Source organism: Periplaneta americana, chromosome 12 (genome assembly GCF_040183065.1).
Source record: "Periplaneta americana isolate PAMFEO1 chromosome 12, P.americana_PAMFEO1_priV1, whole genome shotgun sequence".
Taxonomy (NCBI): domain Eukaryota; kingdom Metazoa; phylum Arthropoda; class Insecta; order Blattodea; family Blattidae; genus Periplaneta; species Periplaneta americana.
Genome location: NC_091128.1, coordinates 141,846,687 through 141,870,001, shown reverse-complemented (window position 1 = coordinate 141,870,001; position 23,315 = coordinate 141,846,687). Strand labels below are relative to the sequence as shown.

At 35.8% G+C, this 23,315-nt stretch overlaps 1 protein-coding gene across 1 annotated transcript in view; it reads left to right on the top strand.

Moving 5' to 3' along the window:
- LOC138710085 (uncharacterized) overlaps nt 1-23,315 on the top strand; it is a 226,648-nt gene that overhangs the window by 77,335 nt on the left and 125,998 nt on the right. The gene's annotated exons all lie outside the window — the stretch shown is intronic.

The following is a 23,315-nucleotide window of genomic DNA, read 5'->3' as shown; positions in this document are numbered from 1 at the left end:
TTGATGTGTTGACATTATAGGTTATGTTTACTCTATCAGTACTTGCCTTATTTCTATATTCGCAATTATGCATCATAATTAAGCATAACGCTACGTATAACTTGTAAGTGAAATTTGTCTACACTTCAATTGTATTTATTCGTTTCATACGGTACTCCAGTCTGATTTGTTTAATATGTTACCAAGGCTAAACTAGCGCTGAGGTAGTTCCCTTCGTATTCATACACCTTGCATATACTAATTAGTTCGGTTAGTTCAGACTTTTAGTATGCCTTGCTTAGAGGATGAAATGCATCTCCACAAAAAATAAATTCAATTGTTTTCAGTTCAGACAATTTAATTGTATTATTTATTTGTTCCCTACTATACTGGGTCGTATTGAATTCTATTTATTTAACCTACCAGATGAAGTAACACACAACCGTACGTACCTACACTTATTTCATAGGAGGGACTGTGGTAAATTTTCTACCTGCAAGTAAGGAAGATAGATGTGCTAAATTAAAATCACAATTTAAATAATTCTTCTTTATTAAATCTCAAAATAGCTTCCATTCCAAACTTAAAATGTTGATGCAAACAGGTTATGTTAACATGTAAAACTCCGTTCACATTAAAATAACACAGTTTTGTAATTATTTCTGCAACATGTTATGCAGTAAGAAGTGAACGTATCTTATACACACATTACACTAAATAAAATTGATCACCGACACGCATTAAAGTAATATATTTCACTCAGCTCCGTATATTCAAATAGAAAAGCTCGCCCCATCGAGTGACGTCACACATCCTGCATTACGGCCTGGTCTAGATCACGATGGCAGTGGTGTAGATCCATCCAAATTTTAAATGTTGAAATAAATGATAACGAAGATAATTCTGCTTTCATGTTAGAATATAAAAATATTCAGTAAGTTAGGTACTTGAATACAAGTAACATAGTCCCTTAGCTATTACAAAGGAAGTTCCATATGTCTTTAATCTAGTATTTGTATCTACATATTATTATATCAAGGGTGTATTGGTATAATACACATACCTCTAGTGTTCATAATAGTGACTTGTGATAAAATACAATCTTAATCACTAGGCCTATATTTTAATCAGTACATTATAATAAAGGTAGACAAGGCAAAGACCTCCTTTCAGGATATAATGGGGTCATTGTATCTGACAAAACACTTAATACAGATTAACTCTCGGCACTTACCTGGGATCTTTTCTGACCGCACACATTTTTTGTTTTGTTAATATCTACATCCATATTACTCCGAATCATTCCAGTAACCTATATATGCTATCCTTGCTTATTTTAGTTTTCTTTACAATTAAAATTATTATTTCATAATTATTAACATAATAGACAACATAATACGTAAGACAAAACAAAACCACAAAAAACAGAAGAACACAAAAAATACATCACACTAACATACGAAAACAAAAACACGCATTATTTCATAATTATTAACATAATAGACAACATAATACGTAAGACAAAACAAAATCACAAAAAACAGAAGAACACAAAAAATACATCACACTAACATACGAAAACAAAAACACGCATAAAATTGCAATCTCATTCAAGAAATTAAACTACAACATCGCATACAGAACAAATAACACTCTACAAAAACATTTCAACACACAAATAACACAAACAAACAAATACAACCACACAGGCGTATACAAACTCAAATGTAACACCTGCAACAACTTCTACATAGGACAGACAGGCAGATCATTTCAAACACGTTACAAAGAACACATCACAGCCATAACATAATTACAAAACACCTCCACATATGCAGAACACATCACAAATGCCAACCACACCTACAGAGACATCAACACAGACATGGAAATACTGCACATCCAACCAAAAAGCCAGAAACTCAACACACTAGAACAATCAACACGAAAACACACCCCAACGATATTCCCAACACACAACTCAATTTCAAAACACATACACTCTTTGACTCTAAACTACGAACGCACCCACACAGGAAACAAAAGGCGCCAAAACCAACAACGACCAGTTCCGAAGATGACCGAAAATAGGTCGAAACATGTTAACAAGGTACGTTAAAATTTAACACAAGAAAGTTCTTATCATACATATTCCGAAGTGATACAGTGTTAAAAGTTGTGTAATCAAGATGTATAAAATTATTATTTCATGTTTATTGCTTGCGTTCGTGGCTGACTCCAGCTATAGAATACGTCTTTATTTTATAGTTATAATTATTTTGCAGTGATAGTGTTTTGTTGTAAACAAAGTGAACGCGTACATTGGAAATTGAACAAATGAAACGTATACAGCATAAATATTGACATGTAGGTTATGAGTAAAATGTTGTAGGTTCAAGATTTTTTTTTTCCCTCGCTGTTATTTATATTCGCTTTAATATCTTTGGTCATATCGCGAGTTAATCTTTGGTTGAAATCCGAAGGCCTGTGTACTATTGTTGAGACTGGTTCTATTGTTGTGAACTAGATGGCGACTGTACATATGTTACTGATTTCTTATGAATAATGATTTCGGTGATGAATGAGGCCGGTGATTTTCAAGGATGTTGTGGCCCGAATTTCCTGGCATTTGCCTTACGGTTGAGGGAAGACCCTGAAAAATCTCAACCAGGGACTTCAACCCGACCGGGGAATCGAACCCGGGCCCTCTGCGTAAGAGACCAGCATGCTGACCCCTACACCACAGAGGTGGTCAATAATTATTTGTAAAATTAGCTTCTTGTTCTTTCTAGTGCAGCAGATGAAGATACTAAATTAATTAATTGTCTAAACATAATAATAAAATTAACACTTGTTGCAATAACAATTTCCTTTTCGTATTTTATTTCAAGGAAAGTGAATGTGTTCTCTGATAATTGAAAAAATGAAAACGCAGATATAGAATGAACAGTCTACCACTAAACTAATTAAATTAATTAATTCAGTCATTGTTTAAACATAGTGATGAATTGATCTTGTTTTAAGCCAAAATCGTACAAGTCCCCACCGAAGAGAGATGGATATAAATGTAAGCCACTCGATAGACCTCAACTCTGATGGAAAGACCAAGTACAGGGGCGGACGCAGGATTTTTTTTCGGGGAGGGATTTGAGGAGATAGTAAAAATGAAGTAATGAGAAATAAGTTTATATACTCACATATTGTTTCCGAGTCACAAACATTTACAAGTTGGCCTGAGTAGCGTAGTCGGTATAGCCTTCTGTGCTCGAAGTTGCGGGTTCTACCCCAACCCAGCTCGATGGCATTTAAGTGTGTTTAAATGCGACAGGCCTCATATTAGTCGATTTACTGGCATGTAAAAGAAGTCCTGAGGGAAAAAATTCCAGCACACCGGCGACGCTGATATAATCTCGGCAATTGCAAGTATTGTTAAATAAACAATAATTTTTTAATTTTAACATTTACAATGACTGCAATACAAAAACAATGACAGAATGACATTTACAGAAGAAGGCGACGAGGCTTCTTAGAAATTTCATCCAGTACTTCATGAGCTTTTTACTTCTACATTTTTATGTATACACATCAAGGCCAGTCCATTTAATCTGTCTGCTCCCATCGTGCTCCTCAAGTAAGTCTTCAAATACCGCAAAGTTGAGAACGACCGTTCTAGTGTTGCTGTAGTTACAGGCAACGTGCAGAAAAGTTTCAGCGCCTTGCGAGTGCAGGGAAAAATAATTTCGTTGCACCTGTTCAAAGATGATATAAAATCAGTAGGCATTAGGTGAAGATTTGTCTGATCAAGGAAATTTCTTCTCCACATCTTCAATTCATTGGAGAAAGACTCTGGTGATGCATCAACATCATTGGGCCACTGATTTACTATAGCCTCAACAGCAGTTTCTAAATCTTCATCTGATGCTCGCACTATGTTTTTAGTTTGTATGGACTTTAGGATTCCCTAAATTATTTAAAAACCTGTCCTTGAGCTGACTAATGAAATAGTCTAAGAAGAGAAGGAAAATTAAAAGCCTAAAATACTCTTCATGGCTCTCTGTCTTGAAATAAGAATACTGTTTGTCTTCCAGCAGTTCTTGGAATTTAACATTTTAGCAAAGAGAATTCACGAATTAAAATTAATATTATTTTTGTTTCTTGTTTCGTATTTTTCTCAAAATTTCGGGAGGGGATATATCCCCTTAATCTCCCCTCCCTTGCATCCGCCCCTGACCAAGTAGACTATGATTTCCCAGCAAAAGGCTGAAGACAGGAATCTCTGATGAGCTTTAGTGAATGAGGTCAAACTCGGTCTTCGGTTTGAGTGGTCATGAATAATTTAATTGTTATTAGCTTATTATTAATACTATTGCATTTAGTAATGTCCTTTATTTTAGAGTGCTGCATTTGGAGAAGGGTAGTCAGTGGCGAGATTATCAAGGCTGACAGTTGCATTATTAGTCTTGGCACTGAAATCACGAAGTGGAACTAAAATCACTAATGACATATCAATATCTATAAGAAATGCGAGCTGATCATTGCAACCGCTTGAGCTATTAATGCAAGTGATAAACTGGAGCACGTTCACATAGCCATGAAATGACCTCCTGAGGTGGAAACGCAACCTTTGCAATCAAGTATGATTAGACAGTGACACCGAGTGACCGTGGGTTGACAACCGGCGCGAGGTGAGGTGCAAGTCGCATAATCGTTAACACTTGATGTAGTTTTTATTTTATAGGATTTTATATTACGAAAGATAATTACATATAAAATGTACGTGCCCGGAAAATAGTATTAGCCTTAACAGCTGAGTAATGCCATTTAGATGGCTGCAACTGGCATGACCAATGACCATCCGCAGCATGCTTGCGAGAATGGCAGCACCCAGAACATTGAACAAACCCCGGTATGCGAGCGCTTATCGTCCATTGGGTGACTCGTCTGACACGTGTAAAGTCGTGAACGCTTCACACAGACGTAGTAGTCTGACTGGTAATTTCCATTCGGTATCATCAAAACCCGTACACATTACACTGAATTTTTTTTGTTAAGAAGTAATATGAAATGAAGGGAAGAGTCGACTGAAAAGTATGATGTTGAAGGAAATGAGAGAATCTTCATCGTACAATATTTAAATTGTTAGTTAACTACTCTGTATCAACTGCGCGGTTATTTAACGTCGGTGAAATCGGTGACAGTTAAATGTTATTTTGGTGAGATGGATGCGAGAGTTCATCATGGAATTACCTGACTTCAACAACAACAACAACGACTTCATTCGTGATGTTTCCCTTACTGCTATCAGAGGATCACTTGCCATTTTAAAATACCACCTGTACTTTGTTTCCTAAAGAGGAAGAACTTTTGTTTGAATGTCTAATCCGTTTGTTTATTATGTTTAGGCCTGTTATATGTATGCTATTATCCTTCCTGAACTTAATTTCCCTTCCTGTTCGTTCCCCACATTTCTCTTTTGTGGTCTGTTTTTGTTTTCACTCTGTGTGTTATGCTTTGTCAAATGAGGCAGTCCCGTTATTGGGAAAGCTGAAAGAGTGTCTTTCTTCCTAAAATGAGATTACGATGCACTTTAACGTGATGTAACATGACCGAAAAGTATAAACTATTTAGAGTGCCGTGCCGTATATCAACTTAAGAGATGGCGGAGAAAAAGCTTTTCCTTCTCGTTATGTTAAGCTTCATCACCACGGACAAATCTGTGTAAACTCGGTGTTTTTTAAATTTACTTCCTTCTTTTGTTGATATCTTTCGGGAATAGGATAAAAGAATTTGCAAATATTGATAGACTTAAAATATAACCAAGAGCAAACAGTGAGTCCTACTACTATTAACTTGATAGCCATTGTGAAGTATTCAATAGTTAATAGTTTAACGGTCTTACTAATAAACCGTGTATAGTTTTATACGAGACTTATGCAGAGTTGAGACAGAAAACGTTACTAATAAACAATGCATAAGCGATGGATGTATAAACAGCCTGTAACTATACAATGGGAATTGCTTTGCTGTAGTTATATACACGAAACCCCAGTTTAAGCGTTGTATATAGAGAAAAAATGGCCGCCCCTCTAACAGCTGTTCGTATCGACTGTCATTTTATGATGAAGGTTGCCTTGTAACCACAGAAGAACAAACCAAAGAGCACAGAATAATTAGAATAATATTGCTGTAGCTTGTAATCTTTGACCAAAATATAGTGTGGTAATCGATCAGAGCCAGTTGTACTATCGATACTTAACACAGGACACTAGAGCGCTCTACTGGATGCAATAGAGATCCTAAGATATTCTATTACCTTTCGTAATGAAGTGATGACGAAACTATGACTTAGCTGTGTAACAGTTATACCAAATGCCTTACTATAATAATACCGGACAGCTGTATACTAACAGCATTGACGTGAGTACGAATTATCGCGGACTTGACATTAGGTATTATTATAGTAAGGTATTTGGTTATACTGTTATACACGACGTATGTAGTGATTATTATTAATAAGGAATTTATTTACACACGACTTATAAACGAGCTACTCATTGTGTAAGTATAAGACAGTTAAACGTCTGTATAAGAGTTTTTATTAGTAAGACCGTAAAAATAAAGCATCTGACTTTTTAATACCCATCTTCATGTACAGAAGAAAAAGACGAAGAGATCTTGAAAAGGGTAGGCAAATTGCCATCTCCGTACTGAATCTGATGCCTAAAACTGTTTCTTGCTCCAATTAAAAAATAATAATAATTAATAATAATAATTTATCAGATCAAGGCGGAAATATCCAGAAAAAGCATGAACTTTTCCGGAGTAACTGCCAGAGATACCGTAAACTACCTTCGTTTCCATCAAGAAGAGAGGTCGTTGCCCTCATGGGATGTTCTGGACTATTTTTATTTTTAGATTTTTTTGTGACCTCGTGAATATGGGAGTTAAACATTGTGTTTGGAAGAGAACATCTCATTTCTTCATTAAAATATTTAATATGTGTACAGTTGGGATTGTAATATTTCACGTAATACAAACGCTGTCAGCAACAGAAATCTGAGATACAAAAAAATTTGAATAAGAGGCAGCTTTTGTTGAAATAGCAATGGAAGTATTTTACTCACAAACGATGCTACTAACTCCAATAACAAAGAATTTTTGAGTGAATAAGCAGTTTTTTTTTGCATCTATTACTTGGCTTATGTAATGGGCCATAAAAAGGGCCTATAAAGTAAACGATTCAGGACTAATATCATCTCCTGCTATCTAATGAATAAAACGAAAACTATTGTAGATAGGGCTGCCACACTATTGAAGCATGAAATAAAATTATATAAAATAAACGACCGAAGTCAGATTGAGAATGCAGTAAATTTGAAACAGATAAGATTGGAAAATGAAGTGGATTAACGGAGTTTAAAAGTGGTAATATTAAATATCTCAGCATTGAATTATGGTTTAAATTTTATTTGTGATATATTCTCTACAGTCAAAAGATTATTATTTTAAGCCAATTTTTTAAATGTTAATTTTAGTAAAATTTCAGTATCCTCTTCCCTTAAAGCTAGTATAAATAACAGCGAGAAAAAAAAGACTAGAAACACTGGAAACAAGCGTCGTACCAACCCTTCTATATGGCAGCCATACTTGGACATTCACTAAAGGACAGGTCCAGACAATCCAAATAAGTCAACGGAAAATGGAAAGAAGAATACTGGGCATCAACCTCCAAAGATAGAGTGAAAAAGGAGGAACTGCGAAGAAGGAGCGGTATAAAAGATGTAGCCAGTTAAACAAATGGAGATGGGGCGGACACGTGATCAGGAAGCAGCCAGATAGGTGGGCTTATGCCACTGCGGTATGGGACCCGAGGATGGGGAAAAGAAGAAGAGGACAACCATGACAAAGATGGGACCATGACTTCAGAGAAGTGGCGGGTGAGCAGTGGACCAGAAAAGCAAGAGAAAGGGCAAAGTGGAAGAAGAAGATATCAGGAAGAAAATAAACAGTGAAGGTGAAATGAGTAATGGAGATGCAGTGGAACAAGATGGGAACAAGCGAAGTGAAGAGAACAATACTAGATTTAAGGACAAAAACTAGATATAGGTTTAAGTATGATAAAGAAGGATATGCAAAAACACACAGAGAAAAGAAAGCTCACAGGCCCTTGCCCTTCAGGAATTTAATGGGCTTGTCTGTTGTCTATTATCTACGTAACAGTTCCAACGTCCGTGATGAACACTTTTCCGTTTCACAGCCTTCTTAGAACGATGCCATCTGTATGAAAGTCAAAGAAACTACATCCTGCTGCATCATGTACTGATGTAGAATATTTGAACGATGATAAATGAAATTGAAATTATTAACGGCGGTATAAGTCCGAGTGTTCAACGCGGAAAATTATCCAGCATTTACTTCGAATTGGATGAGGAAAAGCGTCGAAAAATCCTAGCCCAGGGATGCGGAACATGTATTCACTGAGTATATCCCCCTCTTTTTCTCCTTCAACCCAGTTAAATGCCAGTACCGGTACCGAGTACATGGTCTTGACCCCCCTATGCAGTGATCACTGGCGTTGACCAATTACTCTCTACGAACTTTGCGTTTTCTTATCGAGTAAATAAAGAAGATGGCTTAGAAACGAAGGTTTAATTTCTACGATGAATGGAAAGAAAATTATTTTTTCTCTCTTCAAGATGGAAAAGCGGAATGTTTACTTAGAATCAAACGTAAGAAACTTCCGTTATATTCAACGCTAACTACACGCCACTGCAATGTTGATGTTGAGTCAATGTTCCGAGGTGCTACTTCATAAACAAACGGTGCTAAACCTTGGAAGGGGTAAAAAAGGACTTTTTACCCATGATGCTCAGTTCCATATTGCTGCCCTAGCCAATAACTCGTCCCAGCCAGGATTTGAAGCCGAACCCTTACTTAGCCGCGTCTGTGGTTCGACGCTACCGCGCTGGTCTTTCGTTCAGGTGCCCGGATTCGATCTCCGGCCAGATCATAATGGAATTTGTGGTGGACAAAGCACATGTTGCAGAGGATTTTTCTCGGGTATTCCCTTTTCTCTGTATCATTCCGCCAACACTCTCACTATCCCCTCATATAATCTATCATCTGCAATTGTTAAAAATATACTTTGGTGAAGTCTAAGGGTTAATACGGTGCTAGTACGGGTTTTCAACGCTGATATAGGAAAAACTTGGGGCTCTGCGTCCTGGGATTTATCAGGTACTGTCATCCTCTGAGGAGTTTAGTGCTGAGAGGAATGCAGTTCCGACTAGTCTAGCGCGGTACTGGAGTGGGAGGGAACAGTGACAGCGGCAGTCTGGAAGGAAGTACAATCATACTGAAAACATTCGCCCAATTTACGAGAGCAGTATGCCTATTAGTTTTCTAACGTATTTTTGGCGAGATGAGACACAACCATTCGTACTTACGTGTTTAGAGAAGGAAAGTATTGTAGAAAATTTTATTTATTTATTTATTATTAATTAATTAATTTCTTTATTACTTATTTATTATTTATTTTGGTGAAGTTAAGGCCATCACACCACCAGAAATACAAATACAATAAAATAAATAAATAAAAAGAAAAATCGTAATACAACTACAATAATATAAATGAAAAGAAGAATCATACTATAAAATTTAGTGATTAGTAGAATTGAATTAAATTTGTAAAGTAATCAATTTAAATATACTGTACTGCTGAATTCACTTGAGAAGTATAACTACTTGTTTTGTATTTTAAGGTATCACCAACAAATGATTTTCCCATGACATTATAGGAATCTGTTTTTCACGATACGAATCACAAATATTCTAAAATTCCAATAGAATAAAACCAAAAACTTTTCCACAGCATGTTTCCTTAAAAATGACTTGTTACGGTGAAATATTTAATATGAGTAATTCATATAATATTAACGTAACTAACATCAGGGAGATATTTGAGCAAAAATTGCAACAATATATTTAATATAATAATAACAAAACCATATAGGCCTAGGTAAACAATATGTATATGAAATATGCACACACTACTACAAACTGAAGACTGTATATTTTTGGACGATTAATACTTCCCACTCCGCTCGGCGCGGCTTGGCTGTAGCAACAAAATAATCTACCTGCAACCCCCCCCCCCCGCACCGATGGCAAGAATATCTTAGGTCCCAGCGCTAAACTCGTCGGAGGAAGATAGTACTATTGTAGGGATGGGACCTGGCTGTCAGAGCCGAGGCAAGATGGCCCACGTGTCAACATCGGATTTACGAATGCACTTAGGCCACATGTCAAAAAGCCAAGCGGCATTTATATTCTTCACCTGGTACGGTCGCTTGTTTCAATCACGAACAGTTTTGAACGGAAATAAATCTCTACCTATGTCGGAAAACTAATTCTAGTGACGTGGATTGTATTGAGCAGGAAGTGCTGTCAGTATAGTCATTAGGATGTACGAAAATGTTTTTGGTAAATAGGAACTGCACTGCAGGCCCGCAGGGTGACTCCAACCACTTCCTTCACGACCTCAAGTGTGGAGTCCTTGGATTGTATGCGACGTGGAATAGTAGGCCTACCCAATTAGCACGACCTTCCAGTTGACCCAACTGGCGCTCACGGCTTGTTTAACCTGCACCATCCAGTCCTTAAAGCTGTCAATTTTTTTAGTTAAATGTAACCATTTGCAATGTACAGCGGCTCTTATATAACGAGCACACTTGACACACATACCCGCTGCGAGAGTGGTAGCTAGTTCAAGGTGCGAGGCCCGGCACACGGTCATTCTGCACCAGTAATGCGACAACTTTCCAAACCCAACAAATAATTACCTTTTAAATTGTCCCAAGTGTTGGCTTTATTCTAGTGAAGTCAGACGTGTCACATTGCAGTCATTACATTCTTGTCGTCCTCTGTGGTATGTTGATACTGTTTTCGCCATTTGATCCGAGATTGTGGATTCAATCCCGAAGAAAAGTGACCCATTTTAAGCGTTGTAAAATAATTAATATAACTTATTTTGGGAGGAAAATAAAGCTAGAGATCTTGTATTGTAGAGTTTTGGAAGATAAAATAATCTTGCCCCTAAATCAACGGTGACCAAAGCGGGTGTCGTGAATACATCGTGTAATCACAGACATTCAAACGGGTACGAGGAGTTTCCTGTACATTGGTGTGCGTTTTATTCACGCACTAAAGGCAAGCAGTTTCGGTATCATGTCGCTCTACAAACTCTGTCTCTACAAGCAGTAAGAGATGGTTTCGTAAAGAATGAGGAGAACTTTTTTGTTGTTCTGTCGGACAAAATGTAATATGTTTACTTTGCTCAATGGTTCATTTAGGAGTATATAGAAACATTAATTGCCACCGTGAATAATGTATTATTATATTATTATTATTATTATTATTATTATTATTATTATTATTATTATTATTATTACAGACCACTAAGTACGTCTTTCTATAATTTTCTGTACGTGTATGAATATTGATATTTTTTTAGATCTTCTCCCTAGAAGGATAAAATTATTAGGTTTTATCTCAATTTTAGTCTTCTTAATCTTTAGATGAGGGTAACTACTTATTAGTTATTCATTTAATAATAATATTGTAGAAAAACAGATTCAATGTTATGTGCCTACGAAGTGTTAAACGCCATTAATTGACACGTCTTAAATCATAGCCAGGAAGAGAAAGATGACATAAATAAATGTAAGGAAGTCAGCTACCTAATGGGATTTGAAATAACTCGTGCTCTAAAGCCTTGAAATGGACAGAATTTCTCAAAAGAGTAATGATTAACCCTGCTGTTATGCTACATTTTACTATACGAATGTGCTGTTCGGGTCAATATGACCCGACCTCTTATGACTGCATATAAAATTACAAAATCATGTTTGTGAATATTTGCATGACTACAATAACATAGTTTATCATTATTGTTATTGTTAATTAATATTACTGTTATTAATTTTTTTATTTTATTGTAATCTTACATTATTTTGCTTTTTTTACTATTATTCGTTTGTGATATTTTATTTTGCTATTTTATTATTCATTTGTTTTTTTCTACATTCTTATTAAAAATTAATAACAACAAATTGAAGAAACATACTTGTTTGAATGAAATGTTTAACTTATAACAATAGGCCTTGAAAAATTATAGATTGAACTAAATGCTTGTGCTATGTTATAATGATTAACTTCTGTCTTATGTTTTGTGTAACGCACATGATATACATAATCACAATTCTTTCTCATTGCTTACAATTATGTGACACAAATATATGACATGACCTTTACAATATGTTTGCTGTAGTTTCCATACAACATGTTCGTTTTATTGTCATTGGTTGATGGACAGAACTTACAGCGTTCACGTTTTACAGTTTTTTCTCTTGTAGACTCTGATACCGGTACTGTAGTCACAATTTTAAGTTTTTGAATGTTCTTGACAATTCTGATTGCTTCCTCTGTTCTTGAAAAGTGCTTTCTTGATGAAATGTGTTCCTTTGTCAGTGATTTTTCAAGTTCCTCTAAGAATAATTTCCTTCTAGTCAATTTATTTTCATTCCAATTTGGGTCTATCGAAGTCCACAAGACATATGCGTTGTAAGCAGATACATCAAGAATGTAGTAGAAAAATATCACTGGTCATCTGTTTGTTTTTCTTTTGCAAGTATATGTGTATGTTACTTGGTCAAGTGTGTCTACAGCCTCTTTGGATGCATTGTAATCTAAAATCATTTGAGGGTTCTTATCATTCCTGTTGTTGACTTCATTGACATGATGCAGTGTACTCATTAGCACAACATTTTTATTTTTCTTTGGGACCCAATTGACCACAGTAGTATCATTTGTAAAATAGAATGAAGAACTATGGATTTCCTTGTTGTTCATTTGCTGTGGAAGTTCTGGCTTATTTTTCCGTATAGTCCCCAACATTGTCATTTTTTCAAAAGTATTGTTCCAAATTGTAAGAAGTGAAAAATGTGTCACAAGTTACATTTTGACTCCTTAGGTTACTGGAATGATCACACACTACCCTCATACCCTGACTTTTTTCTGATGGTTGAAGCAGTAATTAGGAGAGGGAGAGACCGATTTATTAGCGAAGTGATATCTCCATATTTCTATTACATGTATTCGCGGGGATGTTCTGGCGACTTCGTTAGAATTAGCTTCCCCACACAGGTGTTTCGACACTTGTCAGCATCGGACAGATTTAGGGCCACCTTGAGCGGGGTTTCGTATAGACTCGATGAAGCATAAAAGCCGAAGTCGGACTAGACCCGTGGGAAAGATACTGCCAAGCTTGGGTTTTCCAAAGAACGGGTATTCTTGTGAGATATACAAACTAATTTGAGGTTATGGGAAATCCAAAGTCTAAATTTAGAGATGACATATTTCGCGCCCAATAAGAAGAGATCTTGGTCCAGCTTATGAGGTCACTTTGGACCAATAGGGAATAGATTTTAGGCCGGTTAAGTGACGTAGTTGTTAGCCAATAGGATAGTTAGTTTTAGCGTAGGATAGGTTTTTATAAATAAGGGTGACGGGGAGCGGAGATCATAAAAAACAACTTCACATCGTGTCGGCGGCCCTACATACAGGGCACAATAACTATTTCGTTTGGTGTCGACAGGACTACTATTTCGCTTCGGGTCGACACAATCACAACATCTCATCGGGTCGGCGGCCCCACTTAATAGTCTTTCTTCAGGCGAAGACTCGATAGATTGAACTTTGTCATCGGCGAGACTACTCGCCAACGTTTAGGAGCTTCGATCGTAGTGTACGGGACAGAGTATTGAATTTATAGTATCGGATAGAGCTTATTCAGAGCTGCAACTGAGTCGATACAGAATTGCGACCAACGATTGAATTATAAGTCAGCCGGAAATACATACTCTAGGGTTTACCAAGTGAATACGACAATAAACTTATAGTTTTGGAATTTACACTGCCTTTTATATAAGTAGCCGGCTTGGGATTATTCCCGACATCAACCTACACCACAACCGTACCTCGGCTACCCTGAGTGAATCTCACGCAACACCGAGACGCACCCACCCTCAAATGGCGCCCAACGTGTAGTCACAATAACCACTCACCCTCAAATGGCGTCTAACGTGGGAACTCAACAACGACACCACCCTCATGGTCCATATTCTTTCTCTGTATAAAGTTGTGCTACCAATGCATATGAAGCTTTGCTGTCACAAAGCGTCCATATTTTTATTCTGTATTGCGATGGTTTGCTGGGAATATACACCTTGAATGGACAGCGACTTCAAAATCCTACTAACTGTTTGACAGTTATATTTTCGCCAGGATTGAAGAATTTAGGAAGGACCTCCAGACATTTCTCCCAAATGCAACGAATAGCAGCAAGTTTATCAGTGCGTCTTCGTTATTCCCTAGTAGATTTCTTATCAAATCGAAAGACACGCGATATCTTGCAAAAGGTTTCAAGTGACATAGTTGCCCGCAAAATGTTTCTGCCCGTTTTCTGATCCCACAAACTTTTTGTTGACTCTCCATGAGATCGAGTAACACCAGCAAGAAGCAAGAGTCCTACATAAGCCTGGAAAACAATACAGTCGATATTTGCCCATTGCTGGCCATAAACTCGCCGTCCTTCTATGTTTGGCATATGGCATATTATGGTGGCACACCTTGTAAATCCTGGTATAGTCTTAATTAGGTTCGAGGCAGAAAGATGGCCCTGTTGCGGAGGTGGATTCAACTTACATTCTATAGCTTTATTCTTGAAAGAATTGACAGAACAATATTGACTGGTTGTTGACTGTCAAAATCGTCATCATTTTCACTTTCAGATTCATAACTTACATTATTTTCAAATTCTGAAACAAACTCTTCACTGTCGGAGAAATTCACAATTGATACTAACTGAGCATTACTCAAAGATCTTTCCGTCATGGTGTCTGACCTCAAACTGAGAAACAACATTGAAATATTTATTCAGATAAAATGTAATAATTTAGAAGGAATTCATGCAGAAAAACAACAGGAAACCAGTCCATTGTTGTAAATTAGTGTATCTGATTGTTGGCAATAATTCAATTTCTACTCATTATAATAAAAGCATGATACAAATTCTTGAAAAATGTTAATACCACATTAGAAAATAATAAAATCTTATGTTGGGTCATATTGACCCGAACGTTACATAAGTAACAATTACAGATTATGACAAATCTATTCGAAAAATTTAAATTATTTTTAAATCACAAATGCATATTGCATTATTAGACAAAGTCACTGAGTCCTATAAGCATATCTCACTATTTCAAGAAAATATTAAGAAAACAATATTCACTTCGGGTCATATAGACCCGAACAGAACAGCAGGGTTAAAATAGCTTAAATAACTTGTCCATAAGAAGTTTTTAATTTTCAAAAACTACGAATTTCTCGACCAAGTATCGAGAGAAGAATTTAGAAAATTCCTGATTATAGGCCTATTCAAGAGGACGGTTAAAAAAGAGAAGCAAGAAAGACCGTATATTATTCACTGGCTCTTGATGACAGTAGTGACATTACTGATACAGCAAAACTTTAGATTTTTATCCACGGGATTGATCAAGATGTTAGCACAGGAACCACCACTGGTTGTAGTTTTCATGCCAAGCACCTTTCCTCCGTCTCCTTACTTCATAGTCTGTCTGTTGCATGTAATCACTGAAGCTCGAGTTTTGATCACCGCTGCTCTAAATTAAAGAGCCCTAGGCAAAATTTATTATCTGTGGTTCAGGTTTTCTCGATACTTTCTCATTTTACCATGATTGTACTGCATAGCCATTCACTGCAAATTGAGAATTTCAATGAAAAAGTCTTTTTTCAGAAATGTCAGGTGTGAAACATAGATAAGGCTCTAAATTTAAATATTCTAATGTTTTATTTTCGAAAGGAAAATATTTTACAGGTTTTATGGACATTGTATCTATTTGGTCTTGGCTGGGTAATACGCCACATCACATATAACAGATCGCTCAGCCTTATAGGCTTTGACGGCAACAACTTTTATTAATTTCACTATGTTGCCATCTAGCTGCTACATAAGAAGTCACGTTATAACTCTAATTTGAATTGCATGGAGCAACTGTACTTCCATCTAACAATCGTTCTTAATCGACGGTGGCGATCCTGGTGGTTGTTCTCTTCCACATGTTACCATTTTTAACATGTATGTGGTCAGGGGTAATACGTACTTTTTTATTTTCCTAAAGTTTGCAGCACTTACTCATAGAGAGATCCGCTGTTAATGTATGTTTTAAAAGAGATATTGTTGAAGAAATATTTTGAGAGTCTGCACTGTTAATTCCAGAGTTCCAGGATAAAGAAACTTCTTACTCTGTACTAGGTACTTCTGCCACTTACTTTCAGTACCTAGTTTCCATTAATAACAATCTTACAGTTCAAGTGAATATTTTGAATTAGAAATGTCACAGTTCTTTTCAAACTGAAAAAATGAAGATCCTTAACTCATCTGTAACATCCGTGACAAAATGTGTGTAACTTCGTGACATGAAAGAAACAGCTATTGGTAATATGCGTTACAAGAGCGGTATGTTGAAGTTTTCATGTTCGAGGAAAAGTTTGAAAAAGCGAAACGTAGTTGAGCTTTTTTAATTTCCGAGAATTGAAAGAAGACATACCGCTCGTGTATCGTGCATTATTTTGTGTGAAGATCTTTTATTACATACCTGAAAGAGGAATTTCTAATTATTTGCAATTAAATCTCCATCTTGGTTTCTGTTCAATGACGGCAAATTTACAAAACAAAAATATCTATCTTCAACATTGTTGCTTTAAAATATTTTCTGTGTTTACTATACTCCAACAGGCCGTGATATACGTCTGTCTTTTTTCCCCCCAGTCTATGGAATCTTGTTGATTTTTTCACGACTTCCTTAATGTTACTTGCATCACGAATGCAGTAACTTTAGTGGAGTTGTAGAGTTTACTTAATTTTTGCAAATATTTAAAAACAATAATTAACAGTGCCATTTAGGTGAAATTACAGTGGTTAGTTTCCAATTTATAATTATTACTATATTGAACGTCTCTAAAAATAATATGTTAAAAGCCTAAAGCAATAAAATCAATATGTCACTTAAGCGGTAAGAAAAAGGAAATTGTTGTGTGTGTTAAGTTGGGAATACTGAATGTGGAATTTTAGACTTTCCGCGGATTGGTTTTGTGCGGAAACCAAGCAAATACGCACGATCTCGCACAAAAAATATTTACCTATTATGTTTTTGTGAATTAATTGGATGCCATGAGATTTGAATATCTTTTACATGGACACTATGAGATTTAATTTAATTTTAATTGAGGCAGAGACTTGAGTTTTACACTTTCTGTGAATAAGGTGTGAGTGAGTTCATAAATCTTGTAAAATCCGCGACGGAACCTTTTCTTTATTTTCTGTAATAATAATAAATTTTATTTAATAACATTTTTATACAAAATGATACTGATTTTTTTAATTGATTCTAATAATAAAAGTTGACAAAAGTCATTTCATTTTCGTTATATAGAATTTTAAAATAGTAAAAATGTGACATCCGTGACAATTGGAATGACTGTGCAGTCTTTTCGTATCTTAGTCTGTATGTAGCTAGTGTGAATTTAAACATTAAATTAGAACATACAAAAAATTCCTCTTACTGTAATTTTAATTACTATTATTCAAAGAACGCGGTCCTTAAATTTAAAGAAACTTATTTTCAATTATCGAGTATTTGCCAGTTGTATTAAAGATTTATAAGTTCCAATTCGGCTGAGAGTGACAAACTCAGGAAAATATTTGGGGCTAAGAGGGATGAAATTACAAGAGAAGGGATAAACTTACACTACGCAGAACTGCACTCATTGTATTCTTCACCTGACATAATGAAGAATATTAAAACCAGACGTTTTGAGATTGGCAGGACATGTAGCACGTATGGGTGAATCCAGAAATGCATATAGAGTGTTAGTTTGGAGACCGGAGGGAAAAATATCTTTGGGGAGGCCGAGACATAGATGGGAGAATAATATTAAAATGGATTTGAGGGAGGTGGGATATAATGGTAGGAACTGGATTAATCTTGATCATGATAGGAACCGATGGCGGGCTTATGTGAAGGCAGACATGAAGCTCCGGGTTCCCTATAAGCCATTTGTAAATACAGTAAGAAGTGACAAAATCTTAGAGGCAACGAAAATGTGTTTGGCAAGGAAAATGAATTTAGGTATCAGATATAAATTTAAGAGAAAGATAAAAGATCTAATATTGAATGAAAAAGATTCGGATGATATTATTTTTCTGACGATGTCAGAATAAACGTGTGCTACTTAACCTAAAATTATTTACATTTTTCTTTGCTGAATTCCTACCTCAGAAGTGAAACGCTGCACATTGCCAAATTACTAAGAATCCACAAAATCTCAGTGGTTATATTTGTAGTGTTGCAAAGCGACCGATTGACCAACGAACTTTATAGGAAGGGTTAGGATTTATTTATTTATTTAATTAATTTAATTTAATTAATTAAATTAATTAATTTATTTATTTATTCATTCACTCATTCATTTATTTATTTATACTGTATATACACTGGCGGACAAAAAAGTTGGGACACTTGAATTTTACTTTGTAAATGTATTTAATAGGTCACCAATATGTTTTAAATGGTGATTAATAGGATTATAACTTACTATACAAAGAAAGAAAATGAACATGACTTCATAACACCAACAGTTACCAACAATAATGCCTATTGTTATCACTCTATTGCCCAATCATTTATTCTATTGAGATCATTCTGAAGAAGAATAGTATCTTCATAACTTTTTATTTCCCTGTATACAATACAATCATCCGCGAATATCCGCGAATAGGCTATATCTTATTTGCAGGAAAAGTCACAGCAGACAGAGTAACAGTCTTCTTCAGAATATCAAAGCTTTATTAACAAATTATATTAACACTTTTAAACCACAAAAGCTAGCTAAAATTTGAATAGGTATTTTAAAAGCTCGTGACTTACATTTTGTGTCTAGCGCGGACTCGTAGATAAACAGTAGATAAATAATGTGACGGGAACGCAAATACTGCGAAGTTATTTTGTATTATCATTATTGTTTTTATTGTCGTTTGGATGGAATTTGAACGTGCTGTCTAGTCTCAAAGAGTAATTTAACAAAAATTACCGGTAACCATCTTGTAAGAATTCCACGCGTCTGATGTGGTTACAATGTAAGAGTCCCAGTTCTTGCCCATGAGGAAGAAATCTTCACTTCAATTAATTACCTTTATTAGCCGAAATAATTCTACCCTTTGTGGTGGACATGCAGTGTAAGGCGCAATTAAAGTGACGTAAAAGTAGAGCGGCGGGAGTATCCTTCATTTAGTTCTGCTCCTGTACGTATTTCACTTGTATGTGGAAACGTAGGATCATCGTGCTCTACTTTCTCTTTCTATATGTATGGCAAGACCACGAATGACTCGTCCTTCACGTAGGAGACAAGCGGTGGTTAAATTGATGCGTATATTAGTGTTTTTATAGTATCGGATAAATTTTTCCTTAATGTTTGTTCAGCTTCAAGATTTAGACATTGTTGTTTTTTCATTCATTAAGAGAAATTTGATAGCTTATTTATTTAGATCTTCCATTTTCTCATGTTTACTTATTAGCCCATGTAATTGCATGTTTTTATTGATTTGGAATATTGAAAAATACAAGTGAAGATTTGCCGATCATGATTTTTATGTTCGAATGGAGGCAACTTGATTTTGCATAAATGCATATTTCGAGGATTTTACCCTTTAAACAAATAGATAGATAGATAGGCCTAGGTAGCTGGATAGATAGATAGATAGATAGATAGATAGATAGATAGATAGATAGATAGATAGATAGATAGATACAGACACAGACACAGACAGACAGACAGATAGATAGATGGATGGATGGATGGATGGACGGACGGATGGATAGATGGATAGATGGATGGATAGATAGATAGATAGATAGATAGATAGATAGATAGATAGATAGATAGATAGATAGATAGATAGATAGATAGATAGGTAGGTAGGTAGGTAGGTAGGTAGGTAGGTAGGTAGGTAGGTAGGTAGATAGATAGATAGATAGATAGATAGATAGATAGATAGATAGATAGATAGATAGATAGATAGATAGATAGATAGATAGATAGATAGATAGATAGATAGCTAGGTAGGTAGGTAGGTAGGTAGGTAGGTAGGTAGGTAGGTAGGTAGGTAGGTAGGTAGGTAGGTAGGTAGGTAGGTAGGTAGGTAGATAGATAGATAGATAGATAGATAGATAGATAGATAGATAGATAGATAGATAGATAGATAGATAGATAGATAGAGGACACAAAGCTTAAAAAAGGAGGACATTGTTCGAAAAAAGAGGACAGAGAATATGTACTTAGATTTAGGCTTAGGCCTATATTATACTTTAAATTGCATCAATATCTATTTTATTGCAAAATAATTACAGTAAAGATTTAGGCTTATGTCATACTAAGAAGTATATTAATATTTATTTTATTACAAAATAATCATGATAAAACTTAATAATAATAATAATAATAATAATAATAATAATAATAATAATAATAATAATAATAATAATGATTTGACTGTTAGTTACATATGAAAGTCAAGGGAACTATAATATTATAGAGGACAGAAAATATCCATTTACATTTAGGCTTAGGCCTATATTATACTTAGAATTATGTTAATATCTATTTTGTTACAGCATACTTATGATAAAACTTAATAATATAAAATTATTTTACGTTTAGTTACATATGAAAGTGACGACCATAACAAATAGGAGCAAAGAGAGTTATGATCGTTGGCAAAGAGTATATTCCGTCGATGCTACTGCCACCCAAAGGCAAATTACTTGAAAAATGGGTCAAATCAGATAATTTCAAAATATCAGGCATACAAGTTACGAAAGGAGGACATTTCTTGATTTTTTTAAAATCTGCCCGGACCCCGACAAAGGCCTAAAAAGAAGGACATGTTCGGACAAAAGAGGACGTCTGGTCACCCTACCCTTTCAAACCTCTCACATTTTAATCATTGCTAACAAAGTATGCGGAATTATGAAATGAGACTGGTATTAAAAGAAAGAGAAACTCAAAGATTTTTCATTGTCACACACTAATTCACCTCTACATGTGCACCATTGGTAGCACGAACAGTATCAAGTCTGTATTCGATTTCGTTCCACGTTCTGTCCAACATGTTTATTGATACTGTTGCAATTGTGTCACGGAGACGGGCTCGTAAATCTTGACGATCTTGTACCGGAGTCGCAATCACATGGTCTTTTACATGGCCCCAGAGTAAGAAGTCCAGTGGAGTGATGTCTGGCGAACGTGGTGGCCACCAAATTGGTCCGCCGCGTCCAATCCAGTGATCTGGGAAGGTTCCTGTGAGGGAGTTCCGAACATCCAGGTTCCAGTGTGGGGAGGCTCCGTCTTGTTGAAAGATTACTTGAGGTTGCAGATCAGCTACCTGGTGGTACAAGAACTGTTCCAACATGTCTTGGTATACCGGGCTAATTATTGACTTCCTCATGGAAGAAAAAGGGACCGATAATCCTGTTCTTCCTCAGGCAGCACCAAACGTTTACTTTTGGGCTATCCCGGGCATGTTCACGGTGAACGTGTGGATTTTGTGTACCCTAGATCCTTAATGGTTTTTTCATCAGGTACATTTCCTCCATATTCTATCCGGTAATTTCTTTGCATTGTAATTATTGATTTCGTCCCTGCATACCAGAAAGCAGTTTGTGCGCGTTGCTACGGAGTCGCCATTTTGTTTTATGCCATTGTTGCCAAACATGTGATAGGTGAATTACTTCAAATAAATGAAGTAACAATTCTTTGAGTTTCTGCGGAGTCGCCATTTTGTTTCTTTTTCTTTTAAGCCATTGTTGCCCAATATGTGACAGATGAATTAACTTCATACAAATGGAATAACTCTTTGAGTTTCCCTTTCTTTTAATACCCGTTTCATTTCATAATTCCGCATACTTTGTTAGCAATGGTTAATTAAAATGTGGGAGGTTTGAAAGGGACACGTTGTATTTTTATTTTGCATATTTAAATGCGTATATTAACATCTATCCTTTTTCTCCCCGATTTATTATCTTATTTCAAAATTTCTCTCTGATAAAAATAATAATTATTTCCAAGAAATAAAAAAATGTGAGAAATAAAACCAATAATTAGTTAATTACTGAGGAATGAAAGTGCTCGACGACAATGGATACTTCTTCCTATCCCATCGCTCTAATTTCCTGCAGCCAATTACGTTGCAGGTCGGCTAAATTTAAACGTGTGCGTCTTGCGATTCGCTGATTAAGACGTTATGAAGTTTCTAAGGCTAGATAAATACGTAATATATAAGCCCGCCATTTTGGCTCTTTCGTTGGCGTTCGCAGAAAACATGAGGACATTATTTGCCGCTCAATTATTTGCTGAATTACAGTGCGTTTGATTTATTATCGTAGGAGCTACAACATGATACTATTTAACGATGTGGCAAATAGATTCCTCGTATGGTAGCTACGCAACGAAAGAACAAAAATGGCGAACGATACTACCTACCTAGACTTTATAAAGCCTTCACTTCCTAAGATGTAAGCAAAGAGGAGGAGTCACGCCGGGAATAACAGCGTCGCGACTACAGTGTATAAGTTAGGTCGCTTTCCACTTTACCATGAGGCTTACTAGACACATGCAACAATAAACTCATTTATTGCTGAGGTCATGAAATTGCTGCGACGACAATACTGCTAGTGCATTCCAATTTCATAGAAACGAAACTGAATGTATTTAAAGACCTGCGACAATGAAGTGTGTGAATTTTAATTTCAAGTTCTACTGCACAACCAAACCCACAAGCATGCATCAGTCACACCATGTAATGCCGAGACATCATTATGAACATTTGAACTATTTTTAACAGATAAGAGAAGTTTCACAGTAGTGAACCTGGCGTAACAATTGCCCCATTATCTCCTGGGCTAGTTGGCATCACTTGTGAGGTTCAGACCTGTCTTCGGACAGTTGACTAAACAACAACTGAAGTACGTACCGATATCAGCATTCAACAAGAGTGAATTCTGCTCCTAGTTAACAGCTCTAGACCTTGTTACCTACGGGAAAATGAGTGCAATTATGGAAACCAATTATATAGAGTCAGGACCCTGAAACCGTTTGTCTCTTTTATATAGCGAGGCCAAATTTTTTCAGTGACATGT